This window comes from Ascaphus truei, chromosome 20 (assembly GCF_040206685.1).
Source record: "Ascaphus truei isolate aAscTru1 chromosome 20, aAscTru1.hap1, whole genome shotgun sequence".
Lineage (NCBI taxonomy): Eukaryota > Metazoa > Chordata > Amphibia > Anura > Ascaphidae > Ascaphus > Ascaphus truei.
The window spans coordinates 17,468,538-17,493,181 of record NC_134502.1 but is presented as its reverse complement, the minus strand read 5'-3'; the positions used below and the strand labels follow the sequence as shown (position 1 = coordinate 17,493,181).

General features: G+C 47.9%; 1 protein-coding gene across 5 annotated transcripts in view; it reads left to right on the top strand.

Annotated features, from left to right (window-relative positions):
- The window catches only part of ADGRL1 (adhesion G protein-coupled receptor L1), a 257,953-nt gene that overhangs the window by 188,681 nt on the left and 44,628 nt on the right, over window positions 1-24,644 (top strand). The gene's annotated exons all lie outside the window — the stretch shown is intronic.

Sequence of the window (24,644 nt, the reverse complement as noted above, 5' to 3'; positions counted from 1 at the left end):
TAAGCTTACACTGCAGCTATCTATAGATATAGATATTCACACATACATACAGCAGCCCACCTCCCCCCCACTCTTATTAAACACACACTGTGCAGCCTCCACATAAACTCAGCAGCCCCCTTCTGTACACATAAACACACTGCAGATCTACACACACGCACAAAAACTCTAGAGATAGACCTACACACACAAACATAAAATCTGCAGCTACAGATACAAACTCTGCAGACACACACACACGCACAAAAACTCTAGAGATAGACCTACACACACAAACATAAAATCTGCAGCTACAGATACAAACTCTGCAGACACACACACACAAACGTTGCTGCTACACACACACACACACACACACACACACACACACACAAAATCTGCAGCTACAGATACAAACTCTGCAGACACACACACACAAACTTTGCTGCTACACACACACACACACACGAAATCTGCAGCTACAGATACAAACTCTGCAGACACACACACACATAAACTTTGCTGCTACACACACACACAAAGTACAGCTACACACACAAACACAAACTCTGCAGACAGACACAAACACACACAAACTCTGCAGCTACAAACACACACACACACACACACACACAAATTCTCCCTCCTCGCTCTGTCCTGTACGGAGCTCTCTGCAGGAAGGGAGGGGGAGGAGTCACTGCCTGGCTTCTACCTCCTGACCAATCACCTCCACATATCTGGGAGCTGCTCTGACAAGTGAAAGCTGATTGGCTGGAAATAAACCTTGGCAGAGTGCCATAAATTCCAGCCCATTACTGAATGGATAATGCCCGGAATTTTAACCAATCAGAGAGCAGGGATTTCAATAATGCCCGGAATTTAACAGTTGTAGCCTATAATACTGTATTAAACATTACAGTGTTCCTGGTATGTCATGGCAAAAATGCTCGTTTTGTAGTAATGATCGAGTCAACAGATCCAACGGAGCAGTCGCCCCAATCGAAACAGAAGGGGAGCCCCCTCCAATTCTGTTTGCTTTGCCCTGGGGGGGCTGTGCAGAATAATACATTTGGTCGCGGACGTCCTGACGTGACCAAGTCCCCGACAGCATTTTGTCGCAGAGGAACCCTCCGCCGCGGCCGCTCCGCTGCTGGACCCTCCGCCACCGCAGGCCTCTTCTGCAATAAGGGACGTTTTAGGGCAGGGCAGTGGTGGGGTTCTTCTGGTTCGTGCGAGCCTGTTACTAAAATTTCACAACTTCGCCGAACCGGTGCTTACACTGGCGACACACTTTATCGCAGTGCGGCCAGATCCGCAAGCCGGGAGATTTCCCGGCTTGCTAGTGGCCGCCCCTCGGCGCGGTCACGCGTCTTCGGGAGCCTGCGCCCCCTGCACGCGCGTCCAGGGCTCCCCGAGGGAGCCCTGGTGTCCCGCGATCGCGGGACAGCGGCAGGGGGTTCCGGGGGACCCGGCGGACCCGGCAGCGGTAGGGAGAGCGCGCCGATCGGAGGGCGCTCTTCCGCTGCTTCGGCGCGCGCCCGTCACACTCGGGCGCGCGCCAGGCTACTGCTGCGGCACAGAACGGGCAAATGCTCGAATAAACTGTGCCGCAGCAGTAATTCTCTTACCTGCATTCACCTGTCCGGGCGGCGGGCGGCATCTGACCGCATCTCCCAGCCTCTATTTCCCTGCAAATCCTCTCAATATGGCCGCGCGGCGTCAAATGGCGCCACGTTGCCATGCCAACGACGACGCCACGTGTCGTAACCGCATCACATGATGTCTGTTGCTACGGCAACGCGACGTGACTGCGCGGCGTTGCGTTGTCATGGCAACGCTGTGCCATGTGATGCCGCGCGGCCATTTTGAGAAGGGAAATAGATGCCGGAAGATGCTGTTAGACGCCGCCCGCCAGGTAAGAACCGGTTGTTACAGTGGCGGCCGAGCTGAGTCTTCTGAGGCCGCCACCGCAATGTGCGGGCAGACTCCGGGCAGACGCGGCTGGTGACACGCGGCTGGTGACGCGTGACGCGCGTCACTGTGGCGCCGGTCACACGTTCCGCTGGCATCCCCGGGTAAGGGGACAGGGGAATGGAGGGGAGATGCGGGAAGAGGGGGAGCAGAGGCAGCCAGGGGGTCGCGAAGGGAGGGGAAGACGCGCGAAGCTGCCGAAGCAGAGGCGGAGCAGCCAAGCAGCCAGGGTGTCGCGAGGGGAAGATGCTGCTGAGCGCGGCCAATTTCGGCGCCAGCCAGAAAAAGCCCCGGAAAATTACGGGCATTTGTAAGACTGAAGTTGGCCGCAGCAGTACATTTTTTTAATCCCACCACTGGGGAAGGGGGTTAGTTTTAAGAGTTTTAGCAGTTAGGGTAGGGGTTAACTTTTGGGGGTTTAGTGGTTAGAGCAAGGGGTTAACTTGAGGTGTTTTAGCGGTTAGGGTAGGGAGCTAACTATAGAGGTTTCTAGCGGTTAGGGCGTTAACTTTAGGGGGTTTAGCAGTAAGGGTAGGGGGCTAACTCAAGGGGTTTTAGCGGCTAGGGTAAGGGCTTAAGGTAAGGGGTAGCGTTAATACTAGGGGTTAAGATTAGTGGGTTTTAGGGTAAGGGCTAAAGTTAAGTACTTGCCTTGGTGGCGAAGCATCCGACGGCTGAGTGTCGCAGTGGCGAGGTGAGCAGCGGCTAAATGCTGGCGGCCATTTGCTCGCGGTGAAATGTCCATGACCAAGTGTCCCAAACCGAGGATGTGGTGGTCATGTGCTCGCTGCTGAATCGATCACATGACCACAGTGGCACACAGGTATTACCGGACCTCCAGCCACTGTACCAGTTGAGTAGGGCTCGGAAACCCCAGTCTGCTGTCCCAGCTGTCTCGTTGTTTTGTATGATAAATGGTCAAAGAGATTCGGGACCGGGGACAATGACGACCCAATCCCGTTTACAACTTCACCGAATACCTCACTTAAAATCGGTCTGAGAACATCACACACCTTTTATAAAATGCAGATATTAGTCCTCCAGGGGATTTCTTTTCCCCTAAAGATTTAATCGGGGATTGCACCTCCGGTCCTGTAATGGGGGAAACCACCAGGTTATGGCTCTGTTCTGGGAGCACCCAGCACTCTCTGAATACAGCTTCCCTTGACCATGTCCCACGTCAAGATCTATTAAGGCTGCAGACCAAGCAATATTCTTCATGTGCACCAATTGTATCTAGTGACTGCCTGGTCACATGATCTTCCACACAGAACGTTGCATCTTCGGTCCTCTTCGGTTGCACTGACAGCCATTTAGTGAACCCCCCGAGCCGAATCTTCGCTGATCGATCACAGAACTGATCAATCAGCAACTTAGCTAATTACTTATCATTGTGTGGTTTGTATTGATGCACATATTAAAGGGGTGGAAATAAAATCAAAACACGGCAGCTTGGACTGCTGCTTTAAGAAGGACGGTAGCAGGTGAAGTGTTTTTTTAGGGTTATCGAACTACCTTTTGATTTAGGTTCAGATAAAATTAAATTCTCATGAGTTGTGGAGGGCTGGATGATTTAATAATGAATAATAAATGCGTTATTATAATAATAATGATGATTTTACTGCAACTCCTTCATTCGTCTTTTAATAACACAGATGTATTCTGACTTTACCTCTGGTATTGCGGAGAAAGCTTGATACAGTTTAGCTCTGCATAATGAAAAAATCTTTATGTATTGTGACTAAGCGTGGGCCTTTCACCAGTGACTTGGTTCTAAAAATTGGTTGTAAACTATGTTTTTTCTTGTTTTTTGCCAAACTTAAAATTGTCGACACGCTCAACTTGGACTTCATATCGAACATCGAATCCGCGAAGCTCGGATTTCGAACCCACGAACTTGCCCATCCTTAGTGGGGACATTGGCTCTCCCCTCTAAAAACATGGCTTATTTCTTCAGCAGTTCCCTCTCACTACTCCACTCAAACTATTTCATGTCTGTCTAGCTTCTCCAAAAAAATCTAGAAACACAGAGACTGGGACCTGTGAATTGGGTCGATACATAGTAACTTTAACAAAGTTTGCGCGAAACGCGTTAGAGGCCCCTCTGCTGTTCCTTGCTCTTAGCATGTGGCTGATGACTGAATAAACATTTTTCTATTTTGGGCGATCCAGCCTCCATCGTCCTTTATGGAACAAAAATAGGGAAAACTGCGATGCACCACCGATGAAGAAGGAGGATGACTTTGAAATATAAAAAGGATCTATTGAATCATGTACAATAAAGGATTCAATAAATCCTTTTTTATATTTCAAGTCATCCTCCTTCTTCATCGGTGGTGCGTCGCAGGTTTTCCTATTTTTGTTCCATTCAGAGTCTTCGCGAAGAGCACACCGGAGGATTCCGATCATGCCTGCCTGGACGAGGACCAGAGGTACATTCCACTCTGTGCGGCAACAGAGATTTACTCGGTCCAGTAAGAGAGGAGTGCAGTGGATATTCTGGGGGAATATGCCAGGTGTCTAATGGATTCATAAGAAAATTGGGCGTCAGTTCATTTTTCCTGGATGATGCAGACTCTGATTAAGAGCAAGGTCAGGTAGACGCCATCTTATTACCTTATCCTCTACTGGACACCCCCAAATGAACATTCCCTATATGGACCTATGGACTTGATCAGGTCCTCACATATATATATATATACGCAACATATATGCTTAGGGGAGACCTCATTAGTCTCTCTTTTCTCGGTGTGATCACTCTCGAGCCCCAGAATCTCCTAATGGACTTCCATCGCCCTTTAGGCAGTGCACCGCATAATCCATCCCCCATGGGATAATTTCCGGTACATAGTAACTTTATTCTACACTATCAATATAAACACTTTTACGCCAGGTTTCCCAGACGATTGTGACTTTTTTCTTGGTACACAGAAATATTATTTTATTTTTCGTACGTACCACTCGCACCTGTGACCCTTAGCGCCGTCCATGTTTCTTGACACTGATCGAGCCGATTAAGACATTTCCAGCTCGCGTAGGCTCACACAAGCGCAAAATTTGAAATTAGATTGGGTAATACAGTACATTACCCAAATTTTATAAATAAGAGATGTCAAAGAGATGTTTTCTCCCAGAGAGGTCAATGGTTCAGGAATATGAGATCTCATGTATTTGGTCCCAAATACCCCTTTGTTAAGATCTCATCTTCTGAACAAGTGACCTCTCTGGGAGAAAACCTATTACATTTGGGTAATGTATTTGTAGAGGGATTTCTATTTATTTGTAATTGTATGTTTCCGTAATCTTTTTTTCTGTAACCTAAGCACCGTATTTTTATATATATATATTAAAACATTTTATAAGTAATGCTTTGGGCTCTGAATGAACTGTTGACCGCTCTGGGGAGAGTATTTACATTTCCAGACACATTTTGCTACAACTGATTTTGGTGTGTTTAAGTGCATAGTTTTTTTGTATAATAAACAGGGACCTTGGGCCCTCGCAAATATTAATTTGACATCTCTTATTTGCATATCCCAGGTGGTGGAAGTGTATAGATATGATTGCAATTGAGTAAGGAGTTCATATTAACTCACTCCAGTAAGTACCTTGCGGAGGAGAAAGGCGAGTTGGCTAAAGTAGCCGTGTGTATTAACCCTGGTTGCATATCTAAGTCACGTGTTCACTTGTGTGCTGTTCGTGGCGGTGGTATATTGGGACGGATTTATAGGAGATGTTACTCATCTGAGGGACCTTTGCGAAGGTGAAGGGTGGGACAGCTTGTGAGTTGTGTATTAACCTTTGTCCTGTAGAGGAGATATTGTCCATTTGAGAGACCTCTATGGAGGTGAAAAGTGTGAGCACTTGCAACAAGAGTATTAACCCTTGTCCCATATGCAGGTTGTGTGCTCGCAGGGTGCTGTACTGTACGTGACAAATGGTGGCATAGCGGTGGGATAACAATTTGTATTTTTGTTAATATCAGAGCTTTATAGTGGTTTGTGTTTATGCCTGTGGGACAAACGAAACAGTTAAAAGTGACCGATCTGTGTCAGACTTGCGAGAGATCACAGCTCAGTAACCCAAAGCTATTGCTCAGTGCTATTTTTATAAAACATACAAGCAGACAGTTTCGTATCCCTCCCTCTCTTGTTTTTCTTTGCTATCTTTTAATTTTGAGTAAAGTGTAGTGAATATGGATGCTTTATACCAACGCCTGACAAAAGAGACGCTGATGACTCTGTGTGAGGAGCGTGATCTCCAAGGTCTGGGTAAAGATAAAGAAGAGTGCATACAAGTCTTGCTGGAAGATGACAGAGGGAAAGATGGTTCACTGGGCCAGGATGACCACAGCAATGGAACTGAGTGTGGTGTAGCCCTGGAAATCGTCCACGAGTACCTGGGACCAGTAGATGATGTAATTCGGTTGCAGCTCATCACCCAGTCCCAAGAGCTTGAGGCTGAGAGAGAAAGACCAGCTTCAGAACACGTCGCAGTGAGTTGTGCTGCAGAATCTGCAGCAGAAAGAGAACGGCAAGCAACTGCAGAGGCGAGATATGCTGCAGACCTATGGAAACAGATGGAACTTGTCAAGCCCCAGAGGCCATCGCCAGAACCAAGCAGCAGAGGTTCCAGCCCTTCCAAACTCCGGATGGAGCACTTCTATTTGTCACGTACGGCACCCCTATGAGCACATGACCTGCATTTGGGACAAGGTTTAATACTGACGCACGCAAGCACTCCCACTTTTCACCTCCGCAAAGGTCCCTCAGATGGGTTAACATCTCCCCTAAATCCATCCCAATATTCCAATGCCACGAACAGCACACAAGTGGGCACGTGACTTTGATATGCAATCAGGGTTAATACACATGGCTACTCTAGCCAACTCACCCTTCGTCTGCACAAGGTACCTCCAGTGAGTTAATATTAACTCCTTACTCAATTGCAATCATATCTATGCATTTCCACCACCTGGGGTATGCAAATAAGAGATGTCAAATTAATATTTGCGAGGGCCCCAAGTCTCTGTTTATTATAGGAAAACCTTTGCACTTTAACACCCAAAATCAGTTGTAGCAAAATGTGTCCGAAAACGTAAATACTCTCTCCAGAGTGTGCAATAGTTCATTCAGAGCACAAAGCATTACTTATTAAATGTTTTAATATATATAAATATACAGTGCTTAGGTTACAGAAAAAAGATTACGAAAACACACAATTACAAATAAATCAGAACAGTTTCTCAAAATAAAAAGGATATAACATAACAGAAAATGTGATACATTAACGTATGTCATATGTTTTCTCCCAGAGAGGTCACTGGTTCAGAATATCAGATCTCATGTATTTGGTCCCAAATACTCCTCTGTTAAGATCTGATTTTCATAATATTTGCTAATGCTTAAATTTTCTTTCTTCCCATGTAAACCACATAAACTCGCCCCCTGTCGTAAATCAGCTGTGAGATTGATGGTTTTACGATAGATGAAAAAAATCTAGTACAAACGGCGTTTGAATCTTGTTTCAATATCTAAATGTACTCATAGCTTTGCTTACCTAACACTTACACACACGTGAGTCACATCAATACATTCAGGCACTCATCACAGATACAATGAGACTAAATATGAATATCTTAATCCTAAATTTAAGTGACAAATTAATATCTGTCCCTTTTTACCTCTTAAACATACAGTGTGTGATTTCAGAGTGTGCCCTTCGGTGACACAATTACTGATTTGTTACACTTATTAGGCAGAGGAGATGACATCACAGGATATTCTCATTTTTAATAAAGTCATTCTCATGTTGAGTACTTTCTTAGCCACACCCCTGTTATCCATAAACCTCTTCCAGAGAATGCTTTGAAGCTCGCTCTAAAAAAAACAGGTTTATAGACAGTTGTCACAGGGGCCATATTTTATTCCCACATCTGCCTTTATCCGGAGACTATCAGCAACATGCAACCCATCTGGCCCTTTTAAGTGAGCCATGCAGGATAGCCCACCCGTGACAAGCCTGGGCTTGTCATAAACCCAAAATATATTGTATTTTTAACTTCCAACGGTAGCTCATTAACCCCTGAAGCACCAGATGGATGAAAATACACAATATCTCATGACATTATCATGGCACAACCAAAGAGGCTGACTCTTCTAGATTCAATGGTACAACCCAAGAGTCCGACTTTTCTAGATTCCATGTTATAACCAAAGAGACTGATTCTTCTAGATTCAATGTTACAGCGAAAAGGGCTGACTATTCTAGATTCAATGATACACCAAAGGGGCTGACTCTTCTAAATTCAATGTTACAACCAAAGAGACTTATTTTTCTAGATTCCATGTTATAACCAAAGAGGCTGACTCTTCTAGATTCTATGTTACATCCAAAAACACTGACTCTTCTAGATGCAATGGTGCAAACAAAGAGGCTATAATTGAAATATGTATAACCTGGTTTGGCGAGGTTCTGTGTTTTAAAAACATCTATCAAGTCAGCTTGAGTTCACAATATTTTTTAATACGTTTCTGTATTGCATGTGAACATATTATAAGGCATATATACACACGAATACAATAATGTGTGACATAAGTTACAAGTATAGAATGAATGTCACATTAACATATAAGTTTAAAAAAAAAAACTATCTTGTCCATCAAACAGCTTAGTTCACGCAATTTTGTAATATTTCTAACTTACTTTTCTAAATGGAATATATATAATAATGTACACGTTATTTAAGAACTGTAAACCATGCTGTATGACTGCCTCTGCCATTACCCCTGTCCTAAACATATAACACGCCATTAAAATTTCCTCTAAATACTGCGATTTTGGCAGTATACAAATATAGTTTCTCAACAGAAAACAGATATTTCCTTTCTGTTCTACTCTGCGGATCATTGTTTTGTATGTCTTTATTTATATAGCGCCAAAAGTGTACTCAGCGCTTCACAAAGAATACAGTACAGGGAATTATAATTATACAATAAGTGCAGCAAAATCAGACAATAGGAAAGGAAATCCCTGCCCCAAAGAGATTACAATTTAAGAGGTTTAATGGGAAACTTACAGAGACAGCAGGTGAGGGTGTAAGTGCTGTAGATGTCAGTGCTTGGTCACAATGGGTGGTAGGAGTGACTGAGTGTGGGACAATAGCCATGAGTGCCGGCTATTGGGATGCTTGAAGAGACAGGGGGTGCCCAATTCTACATCCAATTGACAAAACATATGATGAAAAGTATAAAGTAAAATACTTCAATAATAATAATATTAAATACTTGGTTATTTAGTTAACTCTTTGGCCAAAGGCGTCATAAGCCTGCATACCAACGTCAAGGTATAACCAAAATAATGCAGGTCCTACACTACACTGTAAACCCTTCCTTTTACCTCTGTAAGAGGGGAAGAACCATTATAGGTCTTGTTCCTGCAGCAAGTGAAATGACCTCCCAAGTTAAAAAGGTGAAGGAGGAGGAGTGAGCTCTGGGGGGAGGTGCCACAGCCTCCAATTGACTGCTACCAGTCAGACATTGATTAACACACATTCCAAGCAAGCTCAAACTCCCACACCCACCACATAATGAATATATATTTATGTCAACCAGAGAGCTACTGAGCGTGGCAATGGTATACAACAAGAGACGGGGTGCCCAATGCTACATCCAATTGACAAAACATATACTTTTCATCATATATGTTTTGTCAATGGGATGTAGCATTGGGCACCCCCTGTCTCTTGTTGTATACCATTGCCACGCTCAGTAGCTCTCTGGTTGACATAAATATATATTCATTATGTGGTGGGTGTGGGAGTTTGAGCTTGCTTGGAATGTGTGTTAATCAATGTCGTATTGGGATGCTTGATTTGTGGGGATCATAGATATGAATTAGCATATATTCAATTTCTCTAATCATGACATCCAGCAACCAGGGACGGCTTGATGCCGGTGCCAGGGTTGCAGCTGCACCTGGCCCCGCGCTTACAGAGGCCCCTGTGACTTTAACCACCACAATATTTAAACTGTGATTATGGAAGTTGGCCTGGGGAGAGCACGGGGGCCTCTGTAAGTGGCGGCATCTCCAGGTACATCACGTGACAACACAATGGCACATGACACGAGGGGACGGGCTTCGGAGCGGGGTAATAGGCCCTGCCATGTTACAAGCCAACCCTGCCAACAGCAGACACCTTCCCGGCATTATATCAATGAGCTTCTTGCAGGTAACTTGACAATGGGATGTCCAGATCCGGCCCTCCTCCGTGGCCCAAGAAAAACACACCAACATCCATTTCACACAGCTGTTGTTAAAGCTGATGAAGAACAAGCCGTGCGAAACGCGTATAGGTTACGTTACTCCACAGCTGTTCCTGAGCCAACTACGTCAGCGCTTGAAACCGTGGATACAACCAGGAAGTGCCTCACACGCCAATCTTGCAGCACAAGATCTATCCCAGCAAGCGGGACACGGAGCTGCTTAGTGTTGTGCCATGCTGGATGCTCAGGTGGCCCAACAAGTAAGGAGCAGAGATTTGTTCACTATCTACTACTTCATTGTAGGTGTTCATATACTTTTTTTACATCTGCGAATACAACTTCTTACTTACCTCCGGCGCGCTTTGTGTTTTTTCTCCTCATTTCTGGAGACTACCTTTCATTGATATATTGAGCAGCATGAAGTGCTCCTACACAACAGCAGCATGGAGATTCAAGTTGCATGAATAAACTCACCAACAAAACATTGGAAGCACAAGAGCGGTTTCATCTTTCCTCAACATTAAATAAAGATATACATATGTAACACCTCTTTTTTCCCCGTTTGCAAGGGTCACATCGAATGAATCACAAAATAACTTGCTCAGCATGCCTGGGAAAACTTCCACGTAGGGCGATGGGTTGGGTTGGCTGGGCGGGTATGAAGGTAGGAAGAAAACCAGGCGCCTGGGACTTTTGTCAAGATTTATTAAAACTAGTACATAAGTTGCAAGGAAAGATTCACCCTCTAGTAGGTCTATGCCAGAAGAGGTACATCATCTGAAGAGACATCAGGATGGGCAGCTAGGTTCAAAGCACAAATATAGCATAGAAAAGCCTACCTCTGCGGTGCCGTATCATTATCCGGTTGCTTTGGACAAGGAGCTTTTGTGGATGTGTTGCTTCCTCTCTCTTAACAGTCCGCTAGCCCTACTCCAGTCCTCCATAACAGGTGAGGTTTTAATGCTATCTCTGCTTATTTTGACTGAGCCAGCTGTGCTGAAGCTCGGATATCCTTGAAACCTGACCTGTTAGGGGTTCTTGAGGACTGGAGTTGGGAACCATGGCCCCCCAAACTTTTTGTGCCCAAGGGCACACTTGAGCATTCAGGAGAGGGTGGTGGGCACCAACCAATATGTGCGAACACACAATACACTTACCTTGGGGGGAGACCTCCAGTGCCATGCCAGTCTCGCTCACAGATGTTGGGCCCGACTTCCGGCACGGACCGGCATGCAGCAGGTGTCGGCAGCACTGCCGTCACGGGCCCCCACAAAAGGCTTGACGAGTGCCATGGTGCCCACAGGCACTGCGTTGTGGACCCCTGGTCTAGACTAGACTATCAAACGTGGATACACTCCATCCTTTTCCCTTATATCTAACCGAGTGCGGTAAAGAAAAATAACAAGCAAATAAACTAGAAACCTAGGTTTTTGGATTAAGAAGAGCTCTCTTATTCACTACATCACTGTATTTAAACCTATCTTAAACCTAACTGAACTACAGGTGTAGCAGCCCCGACTGTGTCCATCACCGGAGGGCCTGCTGCGTGAGCGCCGGGTGCCCCGGAGCTGGAGGATTATCACTGTGGGGAATCCAACCTGGATCCCCCTCCCCCGCCACACCAATGTTGCAAAAAGCTCTGTGCTTTTTCAGCCACGGCTCCGGAGATGGTGAGTCGTGCTACATCTGTATAGCATATTTCAAGGTCTTTTATAGCGTGTCCCTAACCTTAGTAATAATATTATGCTGATGTAAAGGGAAACCTCAGATGACATTCATTATTTAACTGGGGGATACAACCTCAGATCCATTAAATCCATAGAAGCCAAATATAAGGGGGTTACACATACATATAAATAACAATTGTGGTCAGATTGCACCCTAAAAAATCTCACTTAACGGTACTTTTACCGTACATCAACCAACATTAACCAGTCGTTACCTTCGTAGTGTGGCAACCACATATGGCCACCGAGGGCCAACATCCCAGGAGGACCTGCGGCCGAGGTTGCCTCCTTGGCAAAATCCCTGTGCAGCTACCCCAAGCCAGACTGTTGCACCATAAACCAATATGACCAACCTCTCACTGTCCACTTGCAAGGGTATCCGCATCCCCCAAGGCCTGTACCACCCCAGCCTCGAGATGGACATAAAAAATATCAAGCTAGATCTCCGGCAAATGAATACCATCTTTCCTGTACTAGCTGGAGCCATCACATTCCAATTTCCATGTGTCTTAAGGATTTGCCCACTATCTGCTGCATATAATCTGATACAGTCTTATTCAACTTCTGTCGGCCCATCTCAATCGCCTTCTGATGCCCTTGCTCCCAACCACCGCACAGGACGATCTCCGACCAAACGAACATGGCAACCCTAAAGGTCAACACCAACTGAACAATGTCTCTTTGCAATACGTACCTCAGCTCAACATGACTACAGAAAGAGCTGTATGTGACATTGCCATCATCTGCAACTCCAGCAAGAAATGCTTCTTTTGCATGTATCACCGACTCAACCAAGAAATGTAAAATTGGTCCACAGAGAGTCCCAGCGGCTTTTTAGATGGCCTTCTTGCTGCCTGAGCTCTGCCCAATAAACGTAGGAATCTTCACAAATCCAAACTCTTTAGAGACCTCCACCGAACAAAAAAAACCATGACAGGACCACAAAAAACTAAATAACTGGGAATCCAAGGTGGTACATAGCCCCTAAAGGGGTATGACCAACCTACTTATCCTTCTTATTACTGCCTAGCTCAAACTCAGCCATTCTAACCCTCAATTTCCAAAGCAGAGCAACCTTAGTCCACCAACTCCACAATGAAAGCCACAGCGCACCCAATATGTCTTTGTAACCTTGGACAACACCAACTCCTTGAACAAATGACTGTCAAGTTCTTTCTGCTCCAACATATGACAACCATTTGCTAGGTAGCATTGATGCTCCACCACCTCCATAACTCTGCCAACCCCAGACGCTATAGATGTCGGGGGCAAGGACACCCAACTGGTTCTACTTCTGGAGCCAACTGCTTGAATAGGAGGACCTTAAAACAGGACAAAGTATCAGTGATAAAATGTTCTACCTCAGGGATGTGATGTGTCCTGAAACAAGTATAGAAGGACAGACACTGTAAACCAGTTTTCTAATCGGCTGAGAGCTCGCCGTCAGCCTGTTTATAGCAGAGACCACCCCCATGTTGTCCATCCTAAACAACACCTTCATGTCCCTCAACCTGTCCCTCCCCCCTGCCCCCTAGAGCTCCACTGCAACATCCACCAGAAACGGTTCCAAAAATGTCACATACCTTACTAGCAAAATAGAGAAATCTGCTGCACACCATAAAATGTCAAAAATATATTGTTACCGGAGCTCCTACAAACAGGGATAGCCTGTGGGTGATCCAAGGTACATGAACGTAGAAAAGCATCACAGGGCACTTCGGATTTTTATAGCTACAGCTCAACCCCATTATAGCGCGATCCATTACAACGCGAATCCGCTTATAGCGCGATGCCAGCATGGCTCCCAATTTTCATAATTTTGAATACTTTACAACACGATTATTGGTATTGTTGCAAGGTACATGCAACCACACGCGTGTTCTCTTGATAAGGCTTCTTTATTGAGCCTTAAAAACATACAGCACACAAAACAAAATAGCTTCTCTTCAGCATACAAAAACAAAATAGCTTCTCTTCAGCAGACAAAAACAAAATAGCTTCTCAGCATAGAAAACAAGGCAGCTTCTCTTCAGCATGCAGGACACAGACAGTTCATCACACATGTACTTTGAAAAACAGACCTTATAGCAGTAATCTTTCAGTATTTCAGTCCTGTCTCCTGACCAGCTAGCTTGCATGTGTGTACAGCCTGGGGGATTTAAAACACCTTGATTATGCAGCTGGGGTCAGACTAATTAAGCAGCCCTTCTCAACTGAAACTTAACCTCGTCACTGCTGCACTGCAAGCCTAAACATAGGTTTGCCAGGTATATGGCTGGTGACGTTCATTCACACTGTCACATTCCTCCCCTGTTAGGGTGTGGCTGGGGCCACGCACGGCTGAAGCCTGACCATCCACCCCTTCTCTAGAAAAGAAATCAGCATTTGCATTTTCTTTCCCAGGCTTGTGCTGAATCTCAAATGAGAAGGGATGGAGGGCCATATACCACCTGGTCAATCTAGCATTGGAGTCCTTCATACTATTTAACCACTTCAATGGAGCATGGTCCGTCACCAGAGTAAAATGGACTCCTGCCAGGTAATGCCTCAAAGCCTCGATTGCCCACTTTACTGCGAGGCACTCCTTCTCAATCACTGAGTAGTTTTTTTCCCTCAGGAATAATTTCCTACTCAGAAAAAGGATCGGATGTTCCACTCCCTCAAACTGTTGTGACAACACTGCCCCTAGCCCTATCTCTGATGCATCGGTTTGCACTACAAAAGGCCTGTTGAAGTCTGGGCTTCTAAGGACGGGACCCTCTGACAGACACCTTTTTATGTCCTCAAAGGCTCTCTGACACTCCCTTGACCATACCACTTGTGTAGGGGCACACTTTTTTGTGAGGTCCGTTAATGGGGCTGCAACTTCCGAGTAGTTGGGGATGAACCGCCGATAGTACCCTGCTAAACCCAGCAGAGAGCGTACCTGCGTTTTTGTTTGGGGGGTCGGAACTTCTTTCAGGGCAACTACCTTGTCGGCTAGTGGCCTTACTTTTCCACCTCCCACTGCATACCCTAAGTATTTGGTTTCCGCCTTACCTAAGGCACATTTCTTAGGGTTAGCTGTGAGCCCTGTATCTCTTAGAGATTTGAGGACCGCTTTCAGTCTATTTAGATGGGCCTGCCAGTGTTTACTATAAATGACAATGTCATCTAGGTAGGCTGTGGCATAAGCCCTATGGGATCTCAGCACTTTATCCATGAGTCTCTGAAATGTGGCTGGGGCTCCATGCAGTCCAAATGGCATTGTCACAAACTGGTATAAACCCATGGGAGTGGCAAAGGCTGTTTTGCACTTGGACTTTTCCTCTAAAGGTATTTGCCAGTATCCTTTTGTTAAGTCCAGCGTGGATATATATTCTGCGTTACCAAGGGCGTCAATTAACTCGTCCACCCTTGGCATCGGATATGCGTCAAACTTGGATACCGCATTGACCTTTCGGAGGTCCACACAAAATCTTACCTTCCCATCGGGTTTAGGGACCATAACTAGTGGACTACACCACTCACTGCATGATTCCTCAATCACTCCTAAGTGTAACATTTCTTGTACCTCCTTCTCTACCAGGGCCCTACGACTTTCAGGCAACCTATAAGGACGGGAATGTACTTTTACCCCATGTGCTGTCTCGATCACATGTGAAATTAAATTAGTTTGCCCTGGCAAATCAGAAAAAACATCATGGAATTGTGTAATTATTTCTAACAAGTCCCCTTTTTGTTCAGAGGACAACTGTTTACCCATTGGGATTTTATCGTCACTCACGATGTTCTCCCGTGGAGGCTGAGGACCCAAGTCCGTTTCCTCCTCCACCGGGTGGATGAATAGAGACCGCTGCATCTTCCAGGGTTTCAGCAAGTTCACATGGTAAATTTGTTTACCCTTCTTGGACCCTGGTTGAGCGATCTCGTAATCCACATCACCCGTGCGGCGGAGTACTACGAATGGGCCCTGCCATTTGGCTAGGAGTTTGCTCTCACAACTGGGTAACAACAACATCACCTGATCTCCTGGGTGAAACACTCTCATACGAGCATTTTGATTGTAATGTCTCTCCTGACTGTCATGGGCTGATCTAAGATTCTCCCTAGCAAAATGCCCGACCACATCTAGGCGCTTTCTAAGGTCCAATACATATTGCAGGGTATTCTTAGAAGGGGACAGCTGTTCCTCCCAGGACTCCTTTATGAAGTCTAGGATACCCCGGGGTTGGCGGCCATACAGCAGTTCAAATTGAGAGAAGGGAGAAGTTCATCCCAGGCTCTCTTCTCTGAATCTACAAATTTCCTCAGCATCCCTTTTAGAGTTCGGTTAAAACTTTCCACCAATCCGTCAGTCTGTGGATGGTAGACCGATGTCCGAACAGACTTGACCTCTAGTAATTTTAAGACATCCTGCATCAGTTTAGCCATAAAATTTGTACCTTGGTCTGTCAACAAAACCTGGGGAAGTCCAACCCGTGAGAACAGCTCCAACAACTTGTTGGCTACTTGCTTCGCCGTTGCTGTTCTCGGGGGGAACACCTCAGGATACCGTGTTGCATAGTCAACTATTACAAGAATAAACCTGTGTCCTTTCGCAGAAGGTTCTGGAGGTCCTACCAAGTCTACCCCAATCCTCTCAAAGGGAACTGACACCAAGGGTAGAGGAACCAAAGGGGCTGGTTGTTGTCCCTTCGGACTAGTTAGCTGGCACTACGGACATGCCGCACATAACTTAGCAACATCACTGTGCATCCCTGGCCAATAGAATCGGGACGAAATACGGTCCAATGTTTTATCCCTGCCAAGGTGACCACCACAAGGGACAGTATGGGCTAGAGTGAACACAGATTTAACAAACGCCTTGGGAACCAATATCTGGCTGGTGACCTCCATGTTTGTGTCTGCCTATTCACCCTATACAGGATATCATTTGATAATTCAAAATGGGGGAATACTATCACCCCCTGTGCATTTAATATCTGCTCATCAATTTTTACCACCTTATCATACTGTCTAGCAAGGACTGGTTCTTCCCTTCGCCTCTGGCGAAAATCAGGGAGGTATAGGTCTGGTAAATCTCCAGGGCCCATATCCCCCTCCCTCTGGCCATCCCCAGCCATCACTTGTGACTTCTGGCTACTAGAATGGTCACCTTGAGACCCAGATTTCTGCAACCAGTCCTGTTTGTCAGAGCGTCTTTGCTTCCGAGTCTTTGGAACCCGGTGTCTACTGGGAAAAAGGTCTGCCGAGAAGGGGAACAGTTTGCCAGGGTTCTCCTGAGCCATAGAATAAGACTCCTCATGAGAGACTGGAGCCATTAGGTCCGAAAAGAAAGGCCAGTCCCGGCCGAGCACAACGGGGGCAGGGAGCCAAGGAGCGACTCCTACTTCGAGGTAGGCCTCCTGACCTTTTACCTGTAGCCGGATTTTGGCCGTCGGATACTGTTTTACATCGCCGTGTATACATTCTATACTCCATGGAGAGTCAAAAGAACACACGTTAGGCGGTAACAGTTCCTGGAAGACCATAGTTTTCCCAGAGCCCGAATCTACAAGGGCCTTTACGTTTTTTCCCCCAACCTGGGCTGGAAGTAGCCAGGGCTTGTAATTTTCTCCAGTGAAGGCAGAGGCGACGGTCCTGCTGAAGGAACAATCCATCTGTGGACAGTCCATATGCCGGTGGCCTTGTTCTCCGCCGGCGGAACATGGAGAGGGTTCCCTCGCAGGAGGGGGTCGTGGATAGCGCTCCGCTGGACCGGATACTGGAGACCAGGCATCTGGTGGGTCCTGTGGGCGATGTCCTCGGAAGTTCCTCTCATTTGGCGGCAAGCCGACATCAGGAAGGGGATGAGGGTCTCGGCGGTGCCCGACATTTTGACTTCTTCCTTGTTGGAAGGACTACTCCTTTCGTGGCACTTGGCGGTTGCGCATGGAGGGGCCGTAGTTTCCCCGTTGTTCCAATCTCCCTCTTTGGGTCTCCGTAAGTGCTGGTGAAGTTGGATCAGTCAGGTCCAGGGCACTCGCCTGATCCTCGGCCCCAAGGAAGTTCTCAACGAGTCGGACCGCCAAAGCTAGGGTTTCAGCAGCATGGCGTTTTACCCATGAGCGTGCGGAAGGGGGTATTATCTGTTGGAATTGTTCCAAAACCACTTGCTCAAGAATTGCCTCCTTTGTGCGCTCCTCGGGTTGTATCCAGCGAGTACACAAGTCCAATAACCGCTGAGCGAGGACCCGGGGTCTCATCTTAGTGGTGTACTTCAGGTTCCGGAACTGCTGCCGGTAGGTCTCTGGGGTCAGACCTAAGCGATCCAGTATGGCGGCTTTTACTTGTTGGTAGTCCATTGCCTGATCTGCTGGGAGGCCCTGATATGAGGCCTGGGCTTCTCCTATGAGGAGCGGGGCCAAAGCAGTTGCCCAGCGATCTGCAGCCCAGCCCTGAGCTTCGGCAACCCTTTCAAATGTCAGTAGAAAAGTCTCTGGATCCTCGTTCGGAGCCATTTTCCTCAGGAGGACGAGGGTTTGTTCGCAAGTTCTCGACTGGCAGACCCCAGGAATTGGGTCAGCAGCTTGGCCATCTGCTCATCCTGTGCTGTCTGCTGCTGGGTTAGGAGCTGGGTTTGCTGCTGCAATAGTAGTTGGGCCTGCTCCTGCATTAACAGTCCCTGTTGTTTGGTCTGCTCCTGCATTAACAGTCCCTGCTGTCTGGTCTGCTCGCACAGAAACTCTTTTAAAAATTCTTCCATTTTTCTAATTTTTGTGTGTGTATGTGTGTGTGTGGCCCTTCAACTGCAGGGCCTCTCAAAATCCCGGCACTTCTGACACCATATGTTGCAGGGTACATGCAACCACACACGCGGGTTCTCTTGATAAGGCTTCTTTATTGAGCCTTAAAAACATACAGCACACAAAACAAAATAGCTTCTCTTCAGCATACAAAAACAAAATAGCTTCTCTTCAGCATAGAAAACAGGGCAGCTTCTCTTCAGCATGCAGGACACAGACAGTTCATCACACATGTACTTTGAAAAACAGACCTTATAGCAGTAATCTTTTCAGTATTTCAGTCCTGTCTCCTGACCAGCTAGCTTGCATATGTGTACAGCCTGGGGGTTTTAAAACACCTTGATTATGCAGCTGGGGTCAGACTAATTAAGCAGCCCTTCTCAACTGAAACTTAACCTCATCACTGCTGCACTGCAAGCCTAAACATAGGTTTGCCAGGTATATGGCTGGTGATGTTCATTCACCCTGTCACAAGTATTTTAAATACTTTATTGTACAATGCATACAATTGTACATTATTTCTAACGCGATCCGCTGATAACGCGATGTGATTCTTTGGACCCCCAGCACAGCGTTATAAGGGGGTTGAGCTGTATTTATTAGCCAATGTTTAAAGCAACGTTTCGACCTGAAGTGGTCTTTATCGAGTGAGAAAGTGGCATGTGATAAACAACATGTAGTGTCTCTTAAGTAGTCCTCATAATCCCCATAATACCCTCTGTTAATCATCCATTTGATCTGCTCCATCCCTGCAGCTACTCATACATCAGCTGGATCCAATTTGATTTTTTTTCAGCCTCCCATCTACCGGCCTTCCTAGTTGTCCCGTCATACCCTGAGATACCTTTCTACTTTCATATACCTTACTAGCTCAGCCAGTCTCCCATTTCCAGAAGCCAAGGCTCAGCAGACCATCTAACCTCCGAAATAGGCCTCTTAGCCCTCCAAACCAGCCAGTGTAAAGCTCAAGCTCCTGCTTCAACACTAACCCCCATCTATTGTAGTTCTCCTGGAACGCATCCCACCTTCTTACCGTAAGTCACAATTCCTTTTCCATACTCGCTCGATCATGGTGGCAGGGCCTTGTACATTCTCCCCCTAGTCTGCTCAGCCAAAAGAAAATATCTTCCAAAGCCATTGTCTCTGTGTCAAAGACACAATGTGAAAGCAGAATTTCTGGCTCCGAGACCTGAAAGACATTCTGGCCTCTACAGTATCTCACTTGCCAGAACTGTTCAATCCCTTCTGGTATTTAGAAACTTACTTCAAAAAGTTGGGCGCAACTTGGTTGGTGTTGGGCGCATGTAACAGAGCATACACTCCAGGGTCCGTAAGTCCAGTGATACTTTTTAAAGGTTCTTTCCAGAACTTTGCCTGGATCTCCAATAAACCACAGGCCCAATGACATTTCTTGCATTTTTTTTTAAATCCCCGGCATATGCAGAATTAAAACCATTGGGTTTTACGTATCAACGCGGGGAGGGGGGGGGGTTGGAGTGTATCTCGACGCACTGCCTCATTTTTTTTCCGGTGCAGAGATGCGTCATATGTAAGGGTAAGGCTACGGCTATAGTCAGCCAGACGGAGCGGAGGCGCACACACTCTGCAATCCTCTTGCTGAAGCCTGAGCTTTTTTGTGACTTTGCAGGGTATGCAGTGGGCGCGATTTGGGGGCGTGGCAATGAAGTACGACGTATGTTTGGAGGCGTGGCAATGACGTTCCGGCGCGGACGTCAGTTCCACTACCTCACATCCCGATCCACCGGCATTTTTTCAGATGCAGCATCTGAAGCACTGTGGTGGTCTGGAAATTAACTTTCATTTTGTGTGTGTTGCGTGTGTTGTTTGTGTTGTGTGTGTTTACCACCGGCATACAAAAAAGAAAAGTGGTGTAACTTTGAAAATGTAACTTCGCTTTGATTGGAGAAGACAGGTCATGTGATTATGCCATCGCGCCAAAAATCACTTGGCTCTGTCTCCTTCAATTTCGCGCCGTTGCCAGCTCCGTCTGACGTGCGCACTAGCGCCATCTATAGACATCCTCGAAGAGGATCATAGATGTGTACGTGCAGCGTGTGCGCGACTCGGCCGCTCCGTCTGGCTGACTATAGCCGTAGCCTAAGGAAGTACGAGAAAGGCACAATGGATTTGGGCAAACGACGTTAATTGCCCGGGCCTCACCTTGATAAAGGTTCGCGTGGATCAACCGGAACGTGGGGGTTTGGGCCATTAAAGTCGTTTGCATGCTGTAAGTCCGTTGTGCCCTCCTCTTTGGTCTTTACTCATACTATGCCTTATTGGGGGGTCCTCGGGAGGGTCCTTTTTGAGTTGGAGCCCCGGCCATTGTTTATTTGTTGGTTTTTTTTATAGGAGTGCTTGGGGAATCCTCTTCATAGATCTGTCAATACTCCCCGTAGACCTGTAGGGGTGCACAGAGAAGTCTAGGTCAGACCCAGAGCTGGTAGGAACTAGAATCTCCCATGAGGCCAGCAGCCATCATAGCTCAGAGCAGTGTTTTTTCAACAGAGGTCCCTAGGAACCCTTGGGTTCCCCGGGCATCCCCTCAATATTCAACTTTACCTAGAACTCCTCTCATGCCAATAGGATCAGCAGCCATCTGGCTTCTTAGCCTCTCCCCCTTCCTGTGAGTGAAGGGGGAGGCTGGCACTGCCGCTGTCTGTGTGTGAAAGGGACGTTGGCACTGCCACTGTGTGTGTGTGTGTGAAGGGGGAGGCTGGCACTGCCACTGTGTGTGTGTGTGTGTGTGAAGGGGGAGGCTGGCACTGCCGCTATGTGTGTGTGAAGAGGATACTGGCACTGCTGTTGTGTGTGTGTGAAGAGGATACTGGCACTGCTGTTGTGTCTGTGTGTGAAGAGGAGACTGGCACTGCCACTGTGTGTGTGCTTGAAGAGGAGGCTGGCTCAGCCGCTGTGTGTGTGTGTGAAGGGGAGGCTGGCACTGCCGCTCTGTGTGAAGAGGAGGCTGCACTGTCACTCTATGTGAAGGGGGAGGCTGGCACTGCCGCTGTGTGTGTGTGTGAAGGGGTGGCTGGTACTGCCAGTGTGTGTGTGTGTGTGTGTAGGGGAGGCTGGCACTGCCACTGTGTGTGTAAAGGGGAGGCTGTCACTGCCACTCTGTGGGAAGGGGGAGGCTGGCACTGCCGCTGTGTGTTTGTGTTTGTGTGTGTGTGTGTGTGTGTGTGTGTGAAGGGGTGGCTGGTACTGCAGCTGTGTGTGTGTGAAGGGGAGGCTGGCACTGCCGCTGTGTGTGTGTGTGTGTGTGTGTGTGTGTGTGTGTGTGTGTGTGTGTGTGTGTGTGTGTGTGTGTGTGTGTGTGTGTGTGTGTGAAGAGGAGGCTGGCACTGCCGCTGTGTGTGTGTGAAGAGGAGGCTGGCACTGCCGCTGTGTGTGTGTGAAGAGGAGGCTGGCTCTGCCGCTGTGTGTGTATGTATATGAAGGGGAGGCTGGCACTGTCGCTGTGTGTGTGAAGAGGAGGCTGGCTCTGCCGCTGTGTGTGTGTATATGAAGGGGAGGCTGGCACTGTCGCTGTGTGTGTGAAGAGGAGGCTGGCTCTGCCGCTGTGTGTGTGTATATGAAGGGGAGGCTGGCACTGTCGCTGTGTGTGAGGTGGAGGCCAGCACTCCTGTGTGTGTGTGCGTAAGGCGGAGTCTGGTACCGCCGCTGTGTATGAGGGGGAGGCTGCCGCTGTGTGTCAATGTAAAGGGGAGTCTGGCACTGCCGCTGTGTATGAGGGGGAGGCCGCCGCTGTGTATGAGGGGGAGGCTGCCGCTGTGTGTCAATGTAAAGGGGAGGCTGGCATTGCCGGTGTGAGAGCTGTGTGTGCCCTCTCTTTCCCGTACTCCCTCTCTATTCCCTTCCTTACCTCTTTCCATCCTCTCATCCTAACCCCCTTTTCTACCTCACTCTATCCCTACGTCTCTCTGACCCCCCCCCCCCATGTCACTCTGTGCCAACCTCTCTCACCTCCACCACTCTACGTCACTCTGTGCCTACCTCTCTCTCACCTCCCCTCTCTATGTCACTCTGTGCCAACCTCTCTCACCTCCCCTCTCTATCACCCACCCCTCTACTTCACTCTGTCCCTACCTCTCACCCCCCCCTCTACCTCACTCTGTCCCTACCTCTCACCTCCCCCCTCTACCTCACTCTGTCCCTACCTCTCACCCCCCCTTCTACCTCACTCTGTCCCTACCTTTCACCACCCCCTCTACGTCACTCTGTGCCTATCTCTCTCACCTCCCCTCTCTATGTCACTCTGTGCCAACCTCTCTCACCTCCACCACTCTATGCCACTCTGTGCCTATCTTTCTCACCTCCCCTCTCTATGTCACTCTGTGCCTATCTCTCTCACCTCCCCACTATATGTCACTCTGTGCCTATCTCTCTCACCTCCCCTCTCTATGCCACTCTGTGCCTATCTCTTTCACCTCCCCTCTTTATGTCACTCTGTGCCTATCTCTCTCACCTCCCCTCTCTATGTCACTCTGTGCCTACCTCTCTCACCTCCACCACTCTATGCCACTCTGTGCCTATCTCTCTCACCTCCCCTCTCTATGTCACTCTGTGCCTATCTCTCTCACCTCCCCACTCTATGTCACTCTGTGCCTATCTCTCTCACCTCCCCTCTCTATGTCACTCTGTGCCTATCTCTCTCACCTCCCCTCTCTGTCACTCTGTGCCTATCTCTCTCACCTCCCCACTCTATGTCACTCTGTGCCTATCTCTCTCACCTCCCCACTCTACGTCACTCTGTGCCTATCTCTCTCACCTCTCCTCTCTATGTCACTCTGTGCCTATCTCTCTCACCTCCCCACTCTATGTCACTCTGTGCCTATCTCTCTCACCTCTCCTCTCTATGTCACTCTGTGCCTATCTCTCTCACCTCCCCTCTCTATGTCACTCTGTGCCAACCTCTCTCACCTCCCCACTCTATGTCACTCTGTGCCAACCTCTCTCACCTCCCCACTCTATGTCACTCTGTGCCTACCTCTCTCACCTCCCCTCTCTATGTCACTCTGTGCCTATCTCTCTCACCTCCCCCCCCCGTCACTCTGTGCCTACCTCTCTCACCTCCCCTCTCTATGTCACTCTGTGCCTACCTCTCTCACCTCCCCACTCTATGTCACTCTGTGCCAACCTCTCTCACCTCCCCACTCTATGTCACTCTGTGCCTACCTCTCTCACCTCCCCTCTCTATGTCACTCTGTGCCTATCTCTCTCACCTCCCCACTCAATGTCACTCTGTGCCTATCTCTCTCACCTCTCCTCTCTATGTCACTCTGTGCCTATCTCTCTCACCTCCCCTCTCTATGTCACTCTGTGCCTATCTCTCTCACCTCCCCTCTCTATGTCACTCTGTGCCTATCTCTCTCACCTCCCCTCTCTATGTCACTCTGTGCCTATCTCTCTCACCTCCCCTCTCTGTCACTCTGTGCCTATCTCTCTCACCTCCCCTCTCTGTCACTCTGTGCCTACCTCTCTCACCTCCCCTCTCTATCACCCACCTCTCTACTTCACTCTGTCCCTACCTCTCTCTCACCTCCCCCCTCTACCTCACTCTGTCCCTACCTCTCTCACCTCCCCCATCTACCTCACTCTGTCCCTACCTCTCTCTCACCTCCCCCCCTCTACCTCACTCTGTCCCTACCTCTCTCTCACCTCCCCCCCTCTACCTCACTCTGTCCCTACCTCTCTCTCACCTCCCCCCCTCTACCTCACTCTGTCCCTACCTCTCTCTCACCTCCCCCCTCTACCTCGCTCTGTCCCTACCTCTCTCTCACCTCCCCCCCTCTACCTCACTCTGTCCCTACCTCTCTCTCACCTCCCCCCTCTACCTCACTCTGTCCCTTCCTCTCTCTCACCTCCCCATCTACCTCACTCTGTCCCTTCCTCTCTCTCACCTCCCCCCTCTACCT